The sequence below is a fragment of the Saimiri boliviensis genome, chromosome 11 (assembly GCF_048565385.1).
Source record: "Saimiri boliviensis isolate mSaiBol1 chromosome 11, mSaiBol1.pri, whole genome shotgun sequence".
NCBI lineage: Eukaryota > Metazoa > Chordata > Mammalia > Primates > Cebidae > Saimiri > Saimiri boliviensis.
Window position 1 is genome coordinate 85,081,124 of NC_133459.1, and position 20,628 is coordinate 85,101,751.

The following is a 20,628-nucleotide window of genomic DNA, read 5'->3' on the forward strand; positions in this document are numbered from 1 at the left end:
CCCCGAAGAGAAGAACAATTTATGATGGATCAGGAATCAGGATTAACCATACATTTATCATGGAATAAGGAATCAAAAACTTCATTTAATGTATAACTGTGATGTTTGTCTGGGCCTGGTGGATCATTACTTTGCAATCACTCCTTGTGTTAGGAAGCAGGAATTGATTAGCCCAGGGTCATTAAGTCCATCCCCTGCCTCCAGGCTGTACAGTTTGTGTAAATGGTTCCAGCTGGATGTGCCTTTATGCTATTCTTTAGGAGCTCCTGAAGAGGAAATTACAAGATGTCCCAGAGGGGCACACTGAGGGTCTCACAGCCTTAAGTGCCAAGAAGTTCTTTTCCATATTTGAGGAGCGTTGGACTAGGGAGTCATGAAATCTCGGCTCCCCTATCAATTCAGATATTTAGTAGTGGTTAGACCTTGCGGTAACTATTCTTTGACTTCGGGGTTTTTTTTGTTTTGTTTTGTTTTTTTGTTTCTTTGTTTTGTTTTGTTTTATATGTAAGATGAGAATAAAAGCATTTCTCTTGATACCCCATGAGGCTATTGGGAGGTTCAAAGGAGACAGTGATACGTAGAGCACCATTGCATTTCTAAATTAGATTGTGATTTACCAACTTAAAGGTACAAATTGAGATCAATTAGATGCTATTAAAGACCTATCAGGCCAAGGAAAAGCAGAGTGATTAAGAGTGAAAAGCCTCAGTGCATTTAGATTGAGAGAACAGGTATAAGATGGAGTTTATCATGCTTACAGTTGGCCATTAGGTGCATTTGACTTGGTCATGTTCAAGCCTATGGTCCTCATCACAATGTGAGATCAAAGATTAAGTTATATGATACGGCTGTCTCAATTGTCCTTCTTGCGTTTAAGTACTCCTTGAAAGGATTTTTGCTTCTAGTTTAAGATGCTCTATGACCCAGAGTGCAGTATCCTGTACTTGGCTGAATCCAATTGCTAGGAAGATAGTGTGGGTGTTTTAGTGGTGAACCAGAAACCTACCCACTCAATGCACATGTGTTTCCATATCACATAATGAAAAATACATTGTAACTCCAAGCCTTTGATAAATGATGGTCAATTTTTTTCCAACACTGGAATTTTTCTAATGCCTGATAAATGTCTTTCATAATTCACTGACGCTTTTTGAGTACAAGAGAACATCTATTATAAAGCAGAGATATGAATTTTTCCCTGGATATACCATCTGACATGACCCACCTTTGCTTTGCTGACATTTGAATTGGGGCCGTTTCGTTGTTGCTGCCCAGTGGGCTATGCTGCTGCAGTGGAAGAGCTGTGACCCTCTCTCCCTCGATACTTGGACACAATTTGTCCTGTCTCTTTCACCCTTGGAGAGCCTCACTGCTGGTCTGCATGATACCCAGTATCATTTTTATGATAAATGAAGGCCTTTCTTCAAGTACGGTATCTCTGCCTGCTATGGGGAACAAAATGCCTCCTCCAAGGACAATGCAGTTTCTATTTGTTGAAGCTGTTACACAATCATTTCTGCTCTTTGATTTTTGCCTTTCTCAAAGTTTGGGTACATTTCTTTCCCTCATTTTCTATTTGATTCCTGGGGTGTTACAAAAGAGTTTGAGGCCCCTGTGTTTCAGAGATTTTTAAAAAATGTGTGTGTGTGTGTGTGTGTGTGTGTGTCTTCAAATAATGAGTGGAGGCATATATAAGCACATTTTGAAGATTTAAAATAAGGTAACTATGAAAAGCATTTGGAACTGCACCTCCTCATTTACAAAGTGCTTCCATCACCAAGATCAGCTCTTATTTCATTTATGCTCACAACAATGCTGTGAGGTAGGCAAGGGGAAAGATCAGAAAACTGGGGCTCAGTGAATGTCAGCGTTTTGTCCAAATTTATATTTCTGGCAAGTGATGGTGCCGGTATTCAAAGTCAAGTCCTCTGATTACTTATCCCATGTCTTTTCAACTCCACCACAGTACCTGGTGCTGAAGAAAACTTAAACTGATGTTTATTTGACACACATTTAATGACATGCATAATGGGCTGTCTGGTCATTAGGCATCCATGGTAAGTTACCTAAATGAAAAAAGTGAATGTGTTGTAGGCACAGGGAAAGTCAACATTTGTAGGATTGCATGTGGAGACAGCAGAAGGAGAAAAAAGAAGAGACTGTGGCCCCCAGCAGTTCTTTCTTATGGACGTCAGGAGGCTGGGGTAGGGAAAAGGCTGTCCTGCCTCTAGCCAGTTCTGTGGCTCCAGGCTTGGGAAGTGGGGCAAGGCAGAGGCTGGGTCATTTGATTTTTTTCTCTTTCACAGCACTTGCTTTAGGGGAACATTCTTCAATTCTAGAGACAAAAAGAAAGTAGATTCTAAGAGAAGCTTAGTTTAGGGGTTAGTAGATGTTAGTAATAGATGACTAAGGTGATAAGTTTATATCTGTGATGATTAGTTTTGTATGTCAACTTGATTGGGCATAGGCTGCTCAGATATCTGATAAGATAGTATTTTAGATGTTTTTGTGAAGGTGTTTTTGGATGAGGTTAACTCTTAAATTTGTATACTGAGTAAAGCAGATTGCCCTCCCTAATGTGGGTGGGCCACATCCAATTAGTTGAGGACCTGAATAGAACCAAAAGGCTGACCTTCCCAAAAGTAAGAGGGAACCCTTTCTGCCTGACTTCTTAGGCTGGAGCATTAATTTTTTTCCTGAAAAACTGAACAGAAACATTAGTTCTTGGGTCTCATACCTGCTGGCTTTTGGACTGGAACTACACCACTGGCTCACATGTAAGCCAATTCCTTATTTTAAAAAACCCTCTATCTCTCTCAGTGTGCATGTATGTGTATGTGTGGGTATGTATATATATCCTGTTGGTTCTGTTTTTCTGGAGACTCCTGACTGATATAACATTCCTCCAATAATATAGATGGTAAGTGTCAAAAAGGGACATGTGATAGTAATGGGTATACTGTGGTGGTTTAGGGGACGGGCATGGGTGTACTGGCAGAGGGGATATTCAAGAAACAGGACATAAAAATGCAAAAAACTCCTGTACTCTCAATACAGTGTGTGGGTGTTGTTTCTCAACTTTGACATGACCTATCAGGGCAGGAAGTGTTGATAAAGAGGTGGTAAAAGAGAGGAGCTAGAGAGTAAAGGCAACTTGGGAGCCTGGAATCTGGCCTGGGCCAAATGCCAAGCCAAGAGTCTTAAGCAGTCATAGAACATATGAAATGTACTGGAGTAAGGGAAGAAGATCAATGTAGAGAGGAAGAGGGGGTGAGGGAGAGCTGTCCTGGGAGGATAAGAGAAGCATGTGCAGAAAGAGCATCCCAAGACTGAATTTTGTGTGGAGTGAACTCTGCTTGCTCTTCTTCTGGAGATTAAAACATCCACCATTTCACTCTGCCAAATCAAGTTTTCCTTTTTTAAAAAATTCAAACCACAAACATTTGCTCATCCATTTACTCAACAAATATTTATCGAGTGCTTACTATATGTCAGGTAATGTTCTATTGTGCTGGGCATATAGCAGTAAATCAAACAGGCAAAATTCCTTGCCCCCCCTGGGGCTTCCATTCCTATGATATGTCATGGCTCTGGGCTACCCGTCACAGACAAATAAGCATCATTCTTCAAATTATAGCTACTATTCTATTAAAAGCCAAAATTCTGAACAAACAAGACAATACCTTCCCTGAAGAAGCTCAGAGTCCAATAAGGTGATTTATGCATGTACAATGATAAAAGGACAATATAGCACATGGGAAAATATTCGAGAGAATGAGAATTACTCCCTCCTAATTTTGACCCCCTACTTTGAGCTCTTGCCCTTAAACCATATGATTATATAATGCCTAATGGATCATAAACTGCATTTGACTGCATTCCCTAAACACTTATCTTAGATAAAGCAGGCATTATTGTTTGCAAATTTGAGAATATAAGTGCTCAAATGTGAATGGTACCTTTGAGAAAATGCAGAATTCTGTATTTCTCTTTCTGTTTCATGTCAGTCCACATGCCCCGACTTTCCTAACCTCTCCTCACTAGTGAGAGACTAAAGTATTGCGTGTAAGAGGCTGGGTAAGCCAGTGGCAGTGAGCTGGCTGTGAGGGGTTTCTAATCATGGCTAACCAAGTGGGTGTAATGGGAAGTATGGTCTGGGGGGTGCTGGAGTGGCATTTCATGCTGTAATTGTCCATGCATGCCCAATTTATGTGTCATGCAATGTGGGGGAGTGTTACAAGATATTAAACATTTCTAGTGAACATTTTTTCCCTTCCACCTACGGATAACCTTTAATGTGCACAGATGTATGGCTTTTTCCTGTCAAGCAGATTCTACCAAAGGAAGGCTGAACAGTGAGAATGGAAGGCAGCCAGAAAGGAAGAGGGCAGGTTTCTTTGCAGTCCTCTGTGGGGAAGTTCTTTCTCCTTTTCCCAAAATGCAGGGGAAGGAGGAGTACTCCTCCTTGGATGCTCTCAGGACAGACCCAAGAAATCCCTGCAGTCCAAAATCAGTAAGACTGCTGATTTCCCCCAGCAATATGCATTTAGAAGTTTCTTAGTCCCGTTTATCCTTACCATCATCCTGAGAGTGGAGGATAGGGTGAGGTACTGTTAGCCCCACGTTACAGATGAGAAAACTGAAACCCAGATCTTAAAAGGCTCTGTAGAGATTACGAATTGAGTTACAAGTGAAGTGGAGAATTGAATTCAACTATCTGGCATTTGAGCCACAGGTTTCTTTTTCTATGCTACGGTATTTCCCCAATGAATAAAAAGTGAGGAGGAATTGGTGGTTAAATTAAACTTGGTAAGTAGTTACGTACGTGTGTAAATTTAATTAAGATTGACAGACAGCATGAAGTTTACTCACAATATTATTTTTGTCTTTCTCAACTAATTGTAACTTGCAAACCCTTAGGTTAACAGTTTTCAACCTTGCTGCATATCTGGAACTTCTCAAAAACACAGGTATGTGTGTGTGTGTATATGTGTGTCTATGTACATATGCATGTGCCTGTGTGTGTGTGTGTGTGTGTGTGTGTGTGTGTGTGTGTGTATGTGTAGGGGGTTGCAACTGGCAACCAGGTTTGGAAACTACTATTAAGTATGGTACTTAAGCAGAGTTTAGCTTTGATGTATGCCTTCACTACGTCTCTCCAAATGATATCCAAACAATGATCAGGCTCTTAGCTTACCAAGGCCCGTATTTGGCTGGCATACATAGAACAACCTACCTCTAGTAGGCAGAATTTTGTAATGGCCTCTAATAACCCATGTCCTGTATATTCCTCTCCCCTTTAGTGTGGGTTAAACCTGTGAATATGACAGTGACATAATCTCTTGATTGGGTTACGTGAATAACAAAGATCAATGAATTTTGCCAATTTGACTGAGGCCTCCAATTAGTTGACTTCAATTTAATCAGAATGAAAATTATTGTGAGTGGGTCTTACTTAACTAGATGAGCCATTTAAAAGAGGATCTACAGAGTCAGAGAAAGCAACAGAGATGTTGACCTGTTGGCTGTGAATAAACAAACTACTATGTTGTGGGTAGAGTCACATGCTTAGGAAGGACAGGTGGCCTCTAGGAGCTGAAGTCTTCAGTCCTACAACCTCAAGAAATAGAATTTTACAGAATCAGTGAACTTGGAAAACGACTCTGAGACTCAGATGAGAACAGAAGCTCTGGTTGACATCTTGATTTCAGCCTCTGAGACATTGAGCAGAGAACCCCAATAGCCAGTGCCTGGACTCCTGACCCATGGGAACTGTGAGATAATAAAGTTGTAGTTTTTCAGGCCTCAAAGTCTGTGGTAATTTGTTACATATCAGTAAAAACAAAACAAAACAAAAAACAAGTTCATTCCCAAAATAAAAATAAAGATTTTCTAGGACAATGGCTAATAAAAGGCAAAAATCTTGGAACAATGTCAGTGCTTTAAAAAAAAAAAAAAAAAAGACTTAAAAATTCTAGGCGAAAAAGAACCTCATGGTAAAAAAAAAGTCTCAAGTTTAGACAGAGTTGCATCCAAATCTCCATTCATTTCTAACCCACAGGGGTGTGTGTGTGTGTGTGTGTGTGTGTGTGTGTGTGCATGCAGACATAATATTGATAAGCTAAATTTTTTAAAAAATCAGATGTAATTTACATATCCCTAAATTAATTCTTTTAAAGTATACAGTTCACTAATTTTTAGTATATTCACAAGGCTGTGTACCTATCATAACTATGTGGTTTCAGAATACTTTAATCACCCCCAAAAGAAACTTTCAACCCCTTAGCAATCATTTTCCACTTCTCCTTCTGCCTAATGCCTGCAAACACTTATGTACTTTCTATTGCTATGATTTGCCTATTCTGGATAGTTAATATAAATGGAATCATAGAATATGTGGCTTTTTTTTTTTTTGTCTGCTTCTTTAATTTGGCTTAATGTTTTCAAGTTTCATTTATTATACATTAAACAAAATATGTTACATCTGTTCTATGAATATTATTTACTCATAAAAAGGAATGAAGTGCCTTTTGCTTTATGGATTTTATTTTTCAGTTGTTAGGTACATATATGTTTATAATTATTATATCATCTTGGTAGACTGACACTGTTAATATTCGAAAGTGTGCTTTGTCTATAGTAACAACTTCTAACTTAAAGTTAATTTTGACTGACACTAGTATAAGCTACTCTAGTTCTCTTCTGTTTACTATTTGCATACTGTGTTTTTTACGTGGTTTTACTTTAAATCTGTTTTCATCTTTGAATCTAAAGTACGTCACTTGTAGCTGGTGTATAGTTGTCATCAGAGTACTTTTGTTAAGATATGTATCAGTCTAGTGTGCTGACAGAGAGGCCTAGCTCTCCTCAACATTTTGCTTCCTCTTGTAGAGTATAGAGTTGTTGAAAGGAAATTATTTTTCAGCTTAGATTATATCTTCAGCTTCATAGCTCTTATATCTAAGGGATCATCAAACTGGTTTTCACCAATGTATTTTAAGTGCTGTGTTGATGCTAAGTCAAAGAAGTTAAGAAATAAGTGTGTTTCTCTTTCTTCATTTCTCATTTTGATGCAAAAGAGCATGTTGACTTTGGGAGCTGTGTGTTTGAAGATAGTCAAGGTACAAGATAGAAGGAGTCTGAGAGCCTGGATAACACTTGGAAGAACAACTATTTTGGTGTTTTTGAGTGAGAAGTAAACTTTTGTTGTAATTTATCCATTAAGGCATTTTGTTAGACCAGATAGGATTACCCTAATACAAAAGACATTGATAGTCTAATGAAAGCACTGGTACTACATGATAAGACTAACATCTGCTCAATACATGATCCTGTATGTAGTAGTAACACTTTTGGTAAAATTATTTCCCTGAATCATGTGCATTTGGGGATCTCTCAGTAAGGAGCTCTGCTATATAGTCAGCCTATTTAGGCATACATGGACATGTCTATCTGGGCTGGTATAACGATCTGGTAAAACTCTTTCTGGATAGAGGAGAATTCACAGTTGTCAGGTTGGGGCTGATGACTGAGTTGTTCCCCGAGGAGAAGACACTCCCAAGAACAAATGACTAGCCTTTAACTTCCTAGCTAATACGTTAGACTGAGGAACAATGGATTCCTTTTATGTAGGTCCAGGAAAGCTTCTCTAGGCCAAGGTCAGACTCTTAAAAGAGACTATGTCAGGATGGAAATATCTGGCTAGAGGATTGATGTCAGTTTTAACATCTGGAGAGTCATTCTGGGAGTCAGGAATGTCAGAGAAAGTTGAGAAAATGCTATGAGGTGGGAGCAGAGGACACTTGCAGTGATTTGGGACACATGTGAGACACACCAGGGACCCCTTGAATCAGAGAGATATGGGCTAGGGATTCTCGAGATTGTGCCAGTGAGGGTTACGTAAGGGGCACCTCTTTTGTTGCTTTATTGTGACATACATTTCTGATTGAACCATCAGGCTTTTGAAACCTGAGGAAATGTGGCCTATACATATGCTATGATGAGCTGGGTTATGCAGCTTATAATGGAGGCAGAAAAAGATGCTGTGATTCGCATCTATTCTTTGCTCATTCTCTTTCATTGTCTGAAGTCCACTTTTTCCCTAATCGTATGACCACTGGGACTAGAGACCCCATGGATGGAGTTCTGAGCAATCCAGGGGAATGCTGTAATAAGAAGCTGCTTCCTATTGATCTCCCCCTCCCAGTAAGCTCTGTATTTGGATTGCTTCGGATGTGGGGGGAGTAGGGTGAGGGCAAACATCCAGGAACTTACATTTCCAAGAGCTTTGTGGTTTATACTCAGAAACTCAGTGAACTGATAATGATGGCAAGCAGAGGTTAAATCCCCATCTCATCATCAAACTGGGAAGAATAAAGGATTTGTATTCAGTCACACAATGTGGAATGAGGGCAGCTCTTAAAATGATTGCTTAGGGTGCTTTTTTCTCATAGCCTCTGTCTATCTGAATGTGATAAAATCTGCTCAAAAAGAAAATTTTGACTAGATATATAATAAATGAGAAATGCCCTTGGGAAAAGGGAAACACCTGTTTTCCCCCCCACTCTGTTCAATTCCTACCAGTTAATTCCTCAGGAATATTTAGGTGGCAGCCATCAACAGTACAGCACCCTGCTTCCCTTAACCTCTCCCCAACACAAGTCCCTTCAGCATTTCAAATTAAGAGTTATATTTTCTTCTTTGACAGACCAGTTTTCTTTTATGCTGCTTCCACGGGGCCATGGGAGTGCTCTGTCCCTGAATGTACACAAACCCTTTTGAAAAGCCTGATGTGGAAATGATCCATAGAAACAAGAGAATGCCTTTGCTTTTGACCATACATGGATCTTGGCACTGTGTATGGGGAATTTTCCTGGTCTGTTACACAGCCTCTGCCCTGTGCCCTCAATGGGGAGGCAGCTGTGCTTTCTTTAGCATGGGTGCTTTTAGAGACTGACTGCTCAAAAACCTCACATACTTTCCCTCATGACAGAAAGGCCCTGCCCCAGGATTTTAGCCAGAGCAGAAATGACCCAAAGCGAGATGTTTCTGAACATTCTCTACCTTGAAATCCATTTCTATTCCTCACCATAGCTTTGCAAGCACCTCTTTTACGACAGCCTCTACAGAAGTTTAAAAAATTTTCTTTTCCACTTAATTTACTTTCCAGTGTCTTACTCATACTTGGCTTCTGTCTTTATTTTACTTCTGTGAAAGTTGAAGGTAATAACATTATTTAATAGCCATATATACACCTTCCCACACAGGGGCTACATCCTTGTTACATTACAAGCCCGCAGCTCATTTTATTCCTCGAAATCAAGAGGAAAACCCCCAACAGAACGTGCTAGATAATTAGCTTGGCTACCGATTGCTGCGGAATACATTTTTGGTCGGCTTCGGCGTTCAGGCCTCGGTGGAGGGGGCAGTCAGAATGACGGCGGCCTGCCGGAGCCAGACCTCAGCTACCTCACCACAGCCCGTAATTGTTTATGAATTAAGCTTTTGCCAAACAAATCTACACACTGTCTAAACCTTCCGCCCCCAGGGTGAATTCCAGCCCACCCACAAAAGTGCAGCGTGGGGCTGCACTTTGAAACGTCTTCTTCCATTCTTGGCAGAGTTGGTTGGGATTCAAACTTCTTGTTTTTTATCTTTATTGACAGCATCAGCTAAATCTGGGATTGTTTCTGATTCCCTTTAACTGGTGACACAGGTGTCACTGAGTTCACAACTCTTTACCCACAACATATCTCCTGAGAACAATGTCCCTTTCTGCTCCACGGCTAGTCTCCAGCCCTGAAAGGCAGGAGAGCCCTGGTGGAGAGTCCTCCCACACTCACAGTGGACCGACTAATTCAGCAGGAATAAGCTAACAGTTGCTGCTTGGTATTTGAACATCATTTAATGAGTGCCTAGAATTCATCTGTAAATGCACATTGTTAATTTAGGGCCTGCTATTCATTAATTAGGGGTTTAGTGGCAAGTGCCATTGAGCTATCTGCAATGTTTAAGGTTACATCAAGCCCTAGTAAACGGCTTGCTGATAACAAGATGCATCCATCTTCATTACTCGGCCACTCCTGTCTGACTTTGCTCAGCATCTTCGAAGGGCTATGCCTCTTGGAACTGAAGAATTAAACTTTTATCCAAACCAGATTCTGCTCTTTCACCTCTTCTGATTCCTTGAGTACCTCCCATTTATTTTGCCTAAATGACATCTGATTACCTAACATGGAGCGGAGCAGGGTCTTAACCTAAAGCAGTCTGCAGACCTCAGTTCTCAGCTGGAAAGTTCCAGTGGGTTAACGCTAAGGAAGCCCTCACATTTCCATTTCATCTGATACTGGGCTCACTGTAAAAGAAATAGTTTCGAATTTTTCTTCTCATAAGGTTGCAGTTCCAATACAATTTTTTCTTAAGCCAGAGAAATACAGGAAATTAATTTTAAACCTGAAGAATAAATGTCCCTATTGGTTCGAGTTTACTTTTGCAGTGTTTCTCTCTCTGAAAATATGTATTATTTGAGGCAATCACGGTGCCAAATGAAATAATTCCAACCACCTAAAGAGCCTTGCATGTTGACTCTCAGCTGTACAAACGTAGTCATGTTGGAGGTACACGCTCAGTCACCAGAGGGGCTCCGAACCTGCACTCTTTAGCAGACAGCTAGAGTGAACATTTAGGGGGACATGCTCTTAAAGAAAATTATATAAGTGCAAGTTTGTTTATCCTTCAAATGCTGGGTTAGAGGACTTGCATAAAAACTAACTTCCGTTGACAGAGGGTCTCTGTAAGTAGTTGATTCCAAGAAAGGAGACAGCTACCTGGCATGGCCGTTTTAACACATTAGGGTGCTCACAGGGAGAGCCTACTGCTCCCCTGAACCATGGTTCAATTTTAAGCATCACTGCCCGGGATGGGTTATTTTAACTATGTTGAGAACTGAGCCTGGAGAGCCTGATGCTCAGTGTGTGCGAGGGAGGGGAGAAGGAGGAGGAGGAGGAGCTGCCGACTGGAATGATAGCCCAAGGGAGGGTATCTGAAAACCTTTGCACCACTGAGCTGGCACACTTATCACAGGGTGACAGTCTATACCGGGGGCCTGCAGTGCGTTGCTGTTTGTGGTGCATGCTGCCAACTGGCTTAGAAAATGGAGATTCCCCTCTCAGATAGAGAGAGTAGGAGGCAAAATGTCAGCTGACTGACATTCTCAGCAATAGGTCTTTCTTGGCTCAGGATGCTGGAGTGTGGATCTGTGGATCCCAGCCTGGTCTGCCGGGTTGGGGCAGGAGGCAGCTCTTCCCAGAGAAAGCTCCCCTCTGCTGTTACCAAGAGCCCACCAGGGGGCTAGCATTCAGCTGGCGGGCCCCCATCACTTCTCACAGGCTAGCAGCAATGCCGTCTTGTTTCCGCTCCTTTTAGTTTTTGTAATTAAATTCCACAAACACTAAGGTTAAAAAAAAAAAAGAGGAGTTGTATCTGCAGATCATCCTCTTGTTCTACATCTTACTAAACACAAATAGAAAATGCCCCAGAGACTGTGGTGAGAAAAAAAGCAAAGCAAACAAAAGGCTTGGTTTATAATGTTTAGTCATGAAGTTACCTACATTATATGTGATTGAAAGAGACGATCTTAAGCCGAGGATTTCTTAATTTACCAGAATGATGTGCTGGACACTTGAAGTAAGAGCCCTTTGAAGCTGACATGCTGTAGGATAAAACACAGTCTTTCTCTGGAAAAGAGGAAAGCCAAGATACTGTGGGGCATAAGGAACAATGGAGCCAATGAAATGGAGGTCAAAGCTGAAGGTTTCTGCTAGCAGCAAGCTATATACAGGTATTTTAATTTTTTTCATTCAGCCAGAAATTCTGCTCTCGGACCCAGAGCGCTGCATGCAGACTGAGTCAGAGAAGCACTCAATTGTTCAATTTTTATCATTCAATATTATGTTAAAAATTTTTTAGGCTGTTTGGGTCAAGGCGACTTTTAAGAGGTTAAAAGCTATTCAAAAGGGTTACCATATCCATAAAAGCAAATGAGATTAGCCCAAAGACTGATGGAGGAAAAACAATAATGTAGATAAACTGCCATTGCCTCAAAAATGTTTTGACTTTTACCAGGGAAAGGGAATTTGAAGATTCTTGGACTGGTTGTCATATCAAAGGTAGATTCATTAGATGTGAAGCAATTATTTTAGTGCTTTTTATTGTTTGGTGTGTTTCGTCTGGGTTCCACCTTTCTTCTGCTGCATTCTTCATAATGGTTTGGGAGGTGTAATTGCATGGCTTCGACGTCCATCTGTCAACTGTTGACCTCATTGCTTGTGCATCTGTAACATCAGACACTGTTGTCATGGAAAGAATTACGATATTTCAATTCAATGTACTGCAAAATTAGCAAACCCATAACATGGTCTGGATCACATGGAGGAGTTTAGAAAATCTGCTTCAGAGGCCTCGGAGGAAAGTGAATAGGGTATTCCCATTAACGCTTATCTCCACCACTTGCCATTAATTGAGAAAGTTGTGGCATGACAACAGAAGACCTCAGTTTGAACCTTGAACTCTTCTGAAGAGAGTACTCCAAATCAAAATGTTGGGGTTCGGTAACTGAGACAAAAACCATGACATGCTTCAATATGAAGTTATACATTCATATCATTGATGGACTTGGTGGCAGCTATGAAATGTCTGTCCTTATGGCTCTTTAATTTTTGCTCAAAGTACTTAAAAGTGTGCTTTAGTTTGGCTTTTGTCCTGATCTCAAAAAACTGAACCTGCTAGAAAGTGGGTTTCTTAGAGCTGGTGGATCAGCCCGAGGGGATTACAGCAATCAGAGCTGGGTGATATTTGCTCAAAGTCTATGGATATAGAATAGCAAATTTTCTTGACATGAAAGTGAAAAGTTGATATAAAAATTTAATTTGATCTGCTGAGAAAAGTTGGTCTGGCCTGATACAATTAAATGATAGAAATAATATTTTGGACACTTAAATTTTATTTTCATTGTCTTGTGACTGAACAAATAAGTACTAGTAAGAAGAAGGGCTGAAATTCCCATTTCATGCGAAATATTCTCTAACAAAGTTTTGGGGCTACAGATTTTTCACTTTCGTATGTTCTAAAAGAAGAGTGGTTGATGTGGACGTTAAAATAATTGGCTTTCTTGGATCACAAAATGACAAATCAAAGTGATACATCTGAGAAGAGTTAAAAAAGCAATGTGGTTGGCCCAGCCTGAAGAAAATCTACTATGTGAAACCAAAAATTTACAGAGGAATAAACGAAGGGATGATTAGTCATATTGTAAAAGAGTCTGTAAAGAATTCCCCGAGTATTGTTTGAAAGGCTGAGCTCCACTAGTTCATGTAAGTGTTTGTATGCAGATCATTAACTATTTGACAGGCAGGCTGGCAATGCAGGTAGAGAGAGCCAGAGAGTCACGGGAAAGAGAATTCAAGTGGCAGAGGAAAAGCTGACACTTGAGGATCATCAAATCTCTAAATAAACATTGATAAAACAATCATGAAAGTCAAAGCAAAAAGTAGGATCTTTACTTACAAGGCATGATTTATATATTAGAGCTGTTGGAGGCACACTTATTTGGGTTCAAATGCTAGCACTCCACCTGTTTAGGTATGTGACCTTGGATAGATTACACAACCTCTCTGAATACCAGCCTTCTAGGGTTGTATAACGATTACATGAGTTTACATATATATATATATATATATATATATATATATATATATATATATAAAACATTTAAACTGTGATCTGGCACATAGTAATTGCTATGCATGTTTCTAAGGTGATTCTGGAAAAGCTATTACAAAATATCTGTTATTTACCAAAGCAAAGATTATTAGCACATCATAAGACTGGAAATAATTTCACAAAAGCAAAATATTTTCTAGCCCCCAAAAGAAAAAACAAACAAAAAATATTGAGAAATAAATTCTTCTTTCTCATTAAGTTTCCAAGGAAGCTAATCTGAAGTTTAACTTTCTTTAAAATTATTGTTCTAACTTTAGTTTTCTAGGAGTTTGACAAAATTTTTAAGTTTGAGAAGTACAGAGAGGCAGTCAGCAATCTAGTATCTGTTGATTTTTCTATGTTAAAGGGCTTTGATTCACCTATTATTACATCCGTCATCTTAAGAACAATAGGGCACGGGTTGAAATAAAACATTCTTATTTGTGGGAAAGAAAACCTCTTGCTTGGTTAATTTCACTTGGCTCACACAAGAATGGACTCGTTCTGTGTGTATTCTATTCGCTATCTCTACTTTATATATAGCTTTCAGCTGGAAATGGACATTAATTGATGCTTTCCAAAGGAATAACCAGTTACAAGGTGTCCACATTTGCTCTCCTAGTCTGATGAAATGATTGCATAAATCAGGTTGCCAAACCAGAAATATCAAAAATCAGCCTGAAGGTTTGGGAGTGTGTGTAACGAGCATGGCCCTAGGAAGCTGAGTTGGGTGAATGGGAGGAAGCACACAGGCTGGCCATGGCTGAGGGAGGCCCCTCTGGGATCCTGCAGTTGGCAGCTGGCTAAATCGTGTCAGTCCTTACATGGCACATGAGAAGGCCCAGACTGTTGTAAGGGCCAGAAAGGTCACTTTTTAAAGATCATAAACCATCATTCTCAGAAAACTGACACAAGAGCAGAAAATCAAACACCACATGTTCTCACTCATAGGCAGTTGTTGAACAATGAGAACACAAGGACACAGGGAGGGGAGCACTACACACTGGGGTCTGTTGGGGGGAAATAGGGGAGGGACAGCGAGGGGTGGGGAAGTGGGGAGAGAGAGCATGGGGAGAAATGCCAGATATAGGTGATGGGGAGGAAGGCAGCAAATCACACTGCCATGTGTGTACCTATGCAACAATCTTGCATGTTCTTCACATGTACCCCAAAACCTAAAATGCAATAATAAAAATAAACGATCATAAACGGTCTCCTAATTATTCAGTGTATTCTTTTGTGTTCCCTGAAACTCCTCTTCCACTCAGAACAGGTCTCCTTGTCTGGCCAGCCCTCTGGTTGTGTCATAAGACCTTCAACTATGGCACACTCTAACCCATATCTTGGTTGGATACAGGTTAAGTGAAAATATGCTTTCTGCTTCTGACACTTAGTTTATGTGAGTGAACGCTGATGGAAATGCATAAGTAAATAGTTTTTAAGTGCAGGAGATCAAATTACCTCCTTCACAACTTGAAGTTCTTGACAGTTCTGGAAATACTATGCTTTTTTCAAATGTTAAAGTAGGGTGATCTTTACCTAGTCTCACAGCAGATTGCCAAATTGTCAGCTTTCAGTGTATTATTTTTTGAAAAAAAAATTTAAGTGATTTGATTCATTTTGGGGGAAAATTTCTCAAGTTCAGAAAACTTAAAACCATGAAAATCTATTAATGCTTTTATTTCTGACTTGAGTTATATAGAATAAGGGACAGAACTTTGTTTAAGTGGGAGCTAATTTAGTTGCCTTTAGTTAAACAACTGTCTCTTACTGCAATGATCTTCAATCCCAGGCCATGGATGGGTACCTATTACAAACGAGGCTGCATAGCAGGAGGTGAGTGGCGGGCAAGCTAGCAAAGCTACCTCTGTAGTTACAGCCACTCCCCATCACTCATATGATGAGCTCCACCTCCTGTCAGACCAGCAACAGCATTAGATTCTCATAGAAGTGCAAACCTTATTGTGAACTGCACATGTGAGGGATCTAGGTTATGTGCTCCTTATGAGAATCTAATGCCTGATGATCTGTCACTGTCTCCCATCACCCCCAGAAGGGGACCATTTAGTTGCTCAGGGCTCCCACTGATTCTACTTTATGATGAATTGTATAATTATTTCATAATATATTACAATGTAGTAATAGTAGAAATAAAGGGCACAATAAATGTAATGTGCTTGAATCATCCTGAAACCATCCTTCCTGCCCCTGGGTCTGTGGAAAAATTGTCTTCCACGAAACTGGTTCCTGGTGCCAAAAAGGTTGGGGACCACTTTATTATTATGTATTCCCTTTTTGTCTAATGGCTGTTTTATGTTAGTACCAAGAAATCAAATTTCGTTACACTTGCATACTACCCAAATCTCCCAAAACAATCTCCCAGGCTTATGTTCCTCTGTTATATTCTCTCCTTATACATTTATCCTTCCCAACACTCGACACAAGTATAACTCAACAACTTATTTGTGTAATTATGTGTTTAATATCTGTCTTTATAGATAGACAATAAGCTTTCTCATAATAGGAGCATGTTTGGTTCAGTAGAGACCAAGGATCACACAAATAGTAGGTGTTCAGAAAATTTGTTTAATAAAAAACAGATCACTAGTAAATATTTTGTGCTTATTCCACTTCATAATAATTAAATATCTATATCATATAAATCTCATTGGAATTCTTTTTTATTTAAAATTCTTAACTTTTTTTCAATTTTATTTATTTTTTTATTGAAATATACTCTATGTATATATTTTTAGGGTACATGTGATAACTTGATACATTTAAATAATCAAATTAAGGTAACTGGGATACCCATCACCTTAAACATTTATCTTTTCTTTAAGCTAGGTACATTCAAATTATATTCTTCTAGCTATTTTAGAATGTACAATTGATTAATATTAACTATAGTCACTCTACCAATTTATTGAACACTAAGTCTTACTTCTTTTATCTAACTGTGTATTTGTACCCATTAATCAACCTCTCCTCATCCCCCTCTGTCCCCTACTTTTCCCAGCCTCTAACCAATATGTATTGGTTAAAATATTCAAATTGTACAGAAGGGGAATGAAAGAAAAGTAAAATTTATCTTTACCGCCTCCTACTGATCTGTAAAGATTTCAAAAGATAATGATTTCAACTGCTTTTTTTTTTTTTTAAGTATTCTGACATTTACTATCCTATCTCCACATCGTATGTTATATTCTTGATTTTCTTAAGACTTGAAATCGTATAAGTTTTATGTACTTACACGCTTTTCCTTCTTCTCATTTCCCTTCTAAGTTCTGATCTTTTTGTTGGCTATTTATGGATGCAGTGTTTTGGGTTTTCTGTTGGCTCCCTTTATCACTTAATATCCTTAACCTATGTTTTTCAACCACCAGTTTTAGACTGCCTCTATTTTCCCCATACTAGGTGAGATGAGAAAATCAGTTCACCTAACCTTTCTTTCTTCTTTTCTTTCCCCCTGCATACTTTTGTCAGCAGTATCGTTACACTTTACATTTTTAAAAGTTTAAAGCAATTTACATGTAAACAGAATTATAATAACTTACATATTGATATGTTTGTATTTGTGCCATTTATAGTTTGGTTTTGAAAGTATAAGAAAGTCTTTCACATATTATCTATAGTTTGATTTAAATACATAAAAATCTGAAATATATTTTAAAATTATAATTATATAAATATTACTCTCTCTAAAACCATGTCATATGATTAGGCACATGGAGAAAGCAATATAATTTCCTATCATTCCAAACACCATCTAAAAAGGATTATATATTTTTATATATGTTTGTATACATATGCTATCTGTATATTTATGTATATATACATCAAGAATTGCTCAAAATGTCATATTTTACTTTGCTTTATATTTCACCATGAATTTATTTTATATCCATTTTCTCATGTACATTACTATCCTCAACATTCCCAGTTCACCTCCAATTAATATAAAATGATTTTTTTCATAAAGTAATGAGTTTATGAAAAAATTGATTTTTTTCATAAACTGATTACTTTCTTGGTGTACTGTTCATTCTGAGATGTCTTTTATTGTACCTCTGGGTCAGGTTACACTGTTCTTGTATTCCTTTTCTTCTTCCTGGTTATTTTTTCACATTGCTAGAGTACATCCTCAAAATATTTTCTTTAGAAAAGAGATGAGAAGTAAACTTTTTATGTTCTTTCATGTCTGAAAATGCTTTTATTTGTTCATGTAAATTTTGTATATGGTTACACTTCATATGGAATTATATGTTTTACTTGCTTTATAGTCTTTTAGTACACTGTGTGGTTGATAGGACATGATGCTCATTTCTTTTGGGGTAATCACTTTTTTCCTTCTCTGAAAGTTTCTACAATTTTTTTCTTTGTTCTTGGTGTTCTGAAAGTTTACAATGATATATTTAGTGCGTATATTTTGCACTGAACATTTGGTAGGGTTTGTCAATTACTGAATTTATATGTTTTCTGGCTGATGGAAATTTTAATCTATTTTCTTTTGTTATTTCTTTGATTATTTCAACTCTTTTATTATTTATATTGTGTCCTAATAAAACACCTCTACAGATAGGAATAGGATATTCTGAATCTGTGCTCTAGATCATTGCTTTTCAAATGTTAATACATTAAAAAACAGAAACTTATTTTTTATTTCTAAGAACTCATAACAGCCTCTTTTAAAATTATGAATACAATATATTCTTTAATTTCTGAGGATACTAATTAAGATTTTTAATGCTTTATTTCATTCCTTGCATTATTACTGATTTTCCCGGGGTCAGTTTTTCTATTTATTCACTTTTTCTTCTACTTGGTTCCCCTTAAACATCTGGTCTTAGCTGACTACTAATTTTTGTGCACTAATAAAGGACTACATTTATCAATGTGGAGAGCTGGCATGGGTAACTTTTGAAGTGTAACAGACCATTTCACCCAAAAGTCTACCATCCTGAATGGGAGGACTGTCTTTAGGCCCTGTGTCAAAGGGTGAACCTTATTCATCAGTGACTTTTTATTTTTAATATATGATCAGGCTTGGGGCACCACAGTGCCGAATAAGTCAAATGCTTCACACACGAAGGAAGAAAAGAGGCTACCTAAATACAGTTTTCTGAGGACAGTCTTCCAGTTGCAAATTCTTATGGCTGCCCCTTAGCCACACATGTCTGTATGTGCTTGGTTACTCACCAGAAATCTTTTAAGGAAAATGATTCCCAACTCCAGTATATGTTTTCTTGAGGTGTAATTTCCTCCTCTGGAGTTTATTTAGCAATATAATCCAATCTGCCTCCTGTTTTCCGAGACTTCATCAAACTTTCAGGTTTGCTAATGTCACCTTCTTTCCCCTCCCTTTTTCTGGGTTTGCTTCAAGCCCTGCTAAGTATTTATTTATTTATTTTTATATGGATATTGTCATTTCAATGCGTATTTAGAATGAAGAAGAGGCAAATGCAGGTCTGTCCACCATCTCAAACTAGGAAACTATATAGCTGTCTTAGAATTGCTCTCAATGGTTATTTGAACTTCGCTAAAACTCTTCTGGCTGCTCATAAATAGACCTAACTGTAAATAGGTAAATTCTCATACAATTTCTCCAGACCTTGATAATTATTCTTCATGGATCAAGTAGGATTTTATAATGTTAAGGGATTTAGATAATTCTAAATTGTTCTCTGAACCTCTTGGCAGTTTCATATGTGTATAGAAGAGTGTGATAATAAAACAAAGTAACTATAGAGATGTACATAAATGAAGAAAGCTAACACAGAAACTAAAGTTAAAGCAGATTTTGAACCGACTTGGAATTTACTTTGGGGTGTTACATATTTTTATGCTAGTTGGGCTTGACCAACTCTATCTTGGATTTGCCAAGAAAATAATTGATGTGATCACAAAGCCAAGAATGATAACATGCGAAGATCTGTGGAGGATTGGCAGGACCCCAGATCACTGGGAAAAAGTCAAAGGAGTACCTATTTTTAAAAGGCAACAGAAAGTTGTTTGAGAATAAATGACCTTTTACGTAGAGAAAAAGCAGTGCATACTGATTACTTTAAGTCGAATAAGTTTTAGACAGTCTTATAGAGTAATGGCAGTAATGAGTAGAGGAAAAATGTATTCATTTTTATATGAATATACATTTACATAAAAATGTATGATATCAACATAACATCAAATATCCAAAACTGAATAAGTTTTTAAATAAAAAATATTATTTATTTATTTATTATCACAATTTAATTAGGATTTTAATTCATATCTTGATAAGCATCTAGATAATTTAAGACATCTGAATTTTGGCCACATTTCTTCATTTTTGTCCAAATTATATGTTGTCATTTAGATGCTTCTAATAACACAGAAGGATGGTGTTAAATTGAAAATTTTGAGTAATTGTTCAGATGCCAATTTCTCTCTTGATATGTATGCAGGATATATGTTAAAAATTTGCATATATGACTGAAACCTGGTGGTGGCTGTCTTACTCTAGAATTTAAAATTAAATTTAAAATGAATTCAATAGACTAAGTAATTGTTCTAAAATCAAATCAAATCAAATGGAACAAGTGCTGATATAAGATGTTTTAATTAAGAAGGAAAAAAGTATGTCCATAAATTACAAGTTGGGGAGAACTATTAGGTAATCAGAAGTCCCCCAGAGTCCCTTAGCATTACTATCCGCTGACTATAATTTCATGGATCTTTCATACCTCTGATCTTTACATATAAAGATTTCACTGCTGGGATCTACTTTTTTTTTTTGAGATGGAATCTTGCTCTGTCACCTAAGCTAGAGTACAGTGGCATGATCTCAGCTCACTGTAACCTCCACCTCCTCCTGGGTTCAAGCAATTCTCC

General features: G+C 38.1%; 1 long non-coding RNA gene across 1 annotated transcript in view; it reads left to right on the forward strand.

Moving 5' to 3' along the window:
• The first annotated feature begins 4,918 nt into the window (after positions 1 to 4,918).
• Positions 4,919 to 20,628, forward strand: part of LOC141580410 (uncharacterized) — a 55,361-nt gene continuing 39,651 nt past the window's right edge. The window contains exon 1 of the long non-coding RNA XR_012512619.1: positions 4,919 to 4,970. This is a non-coding gene — a long non-coding RNA (uncharacterized LOC141580410). The remainder of the gene's footprint in view (positions 4,971 to 20,628) is intronic.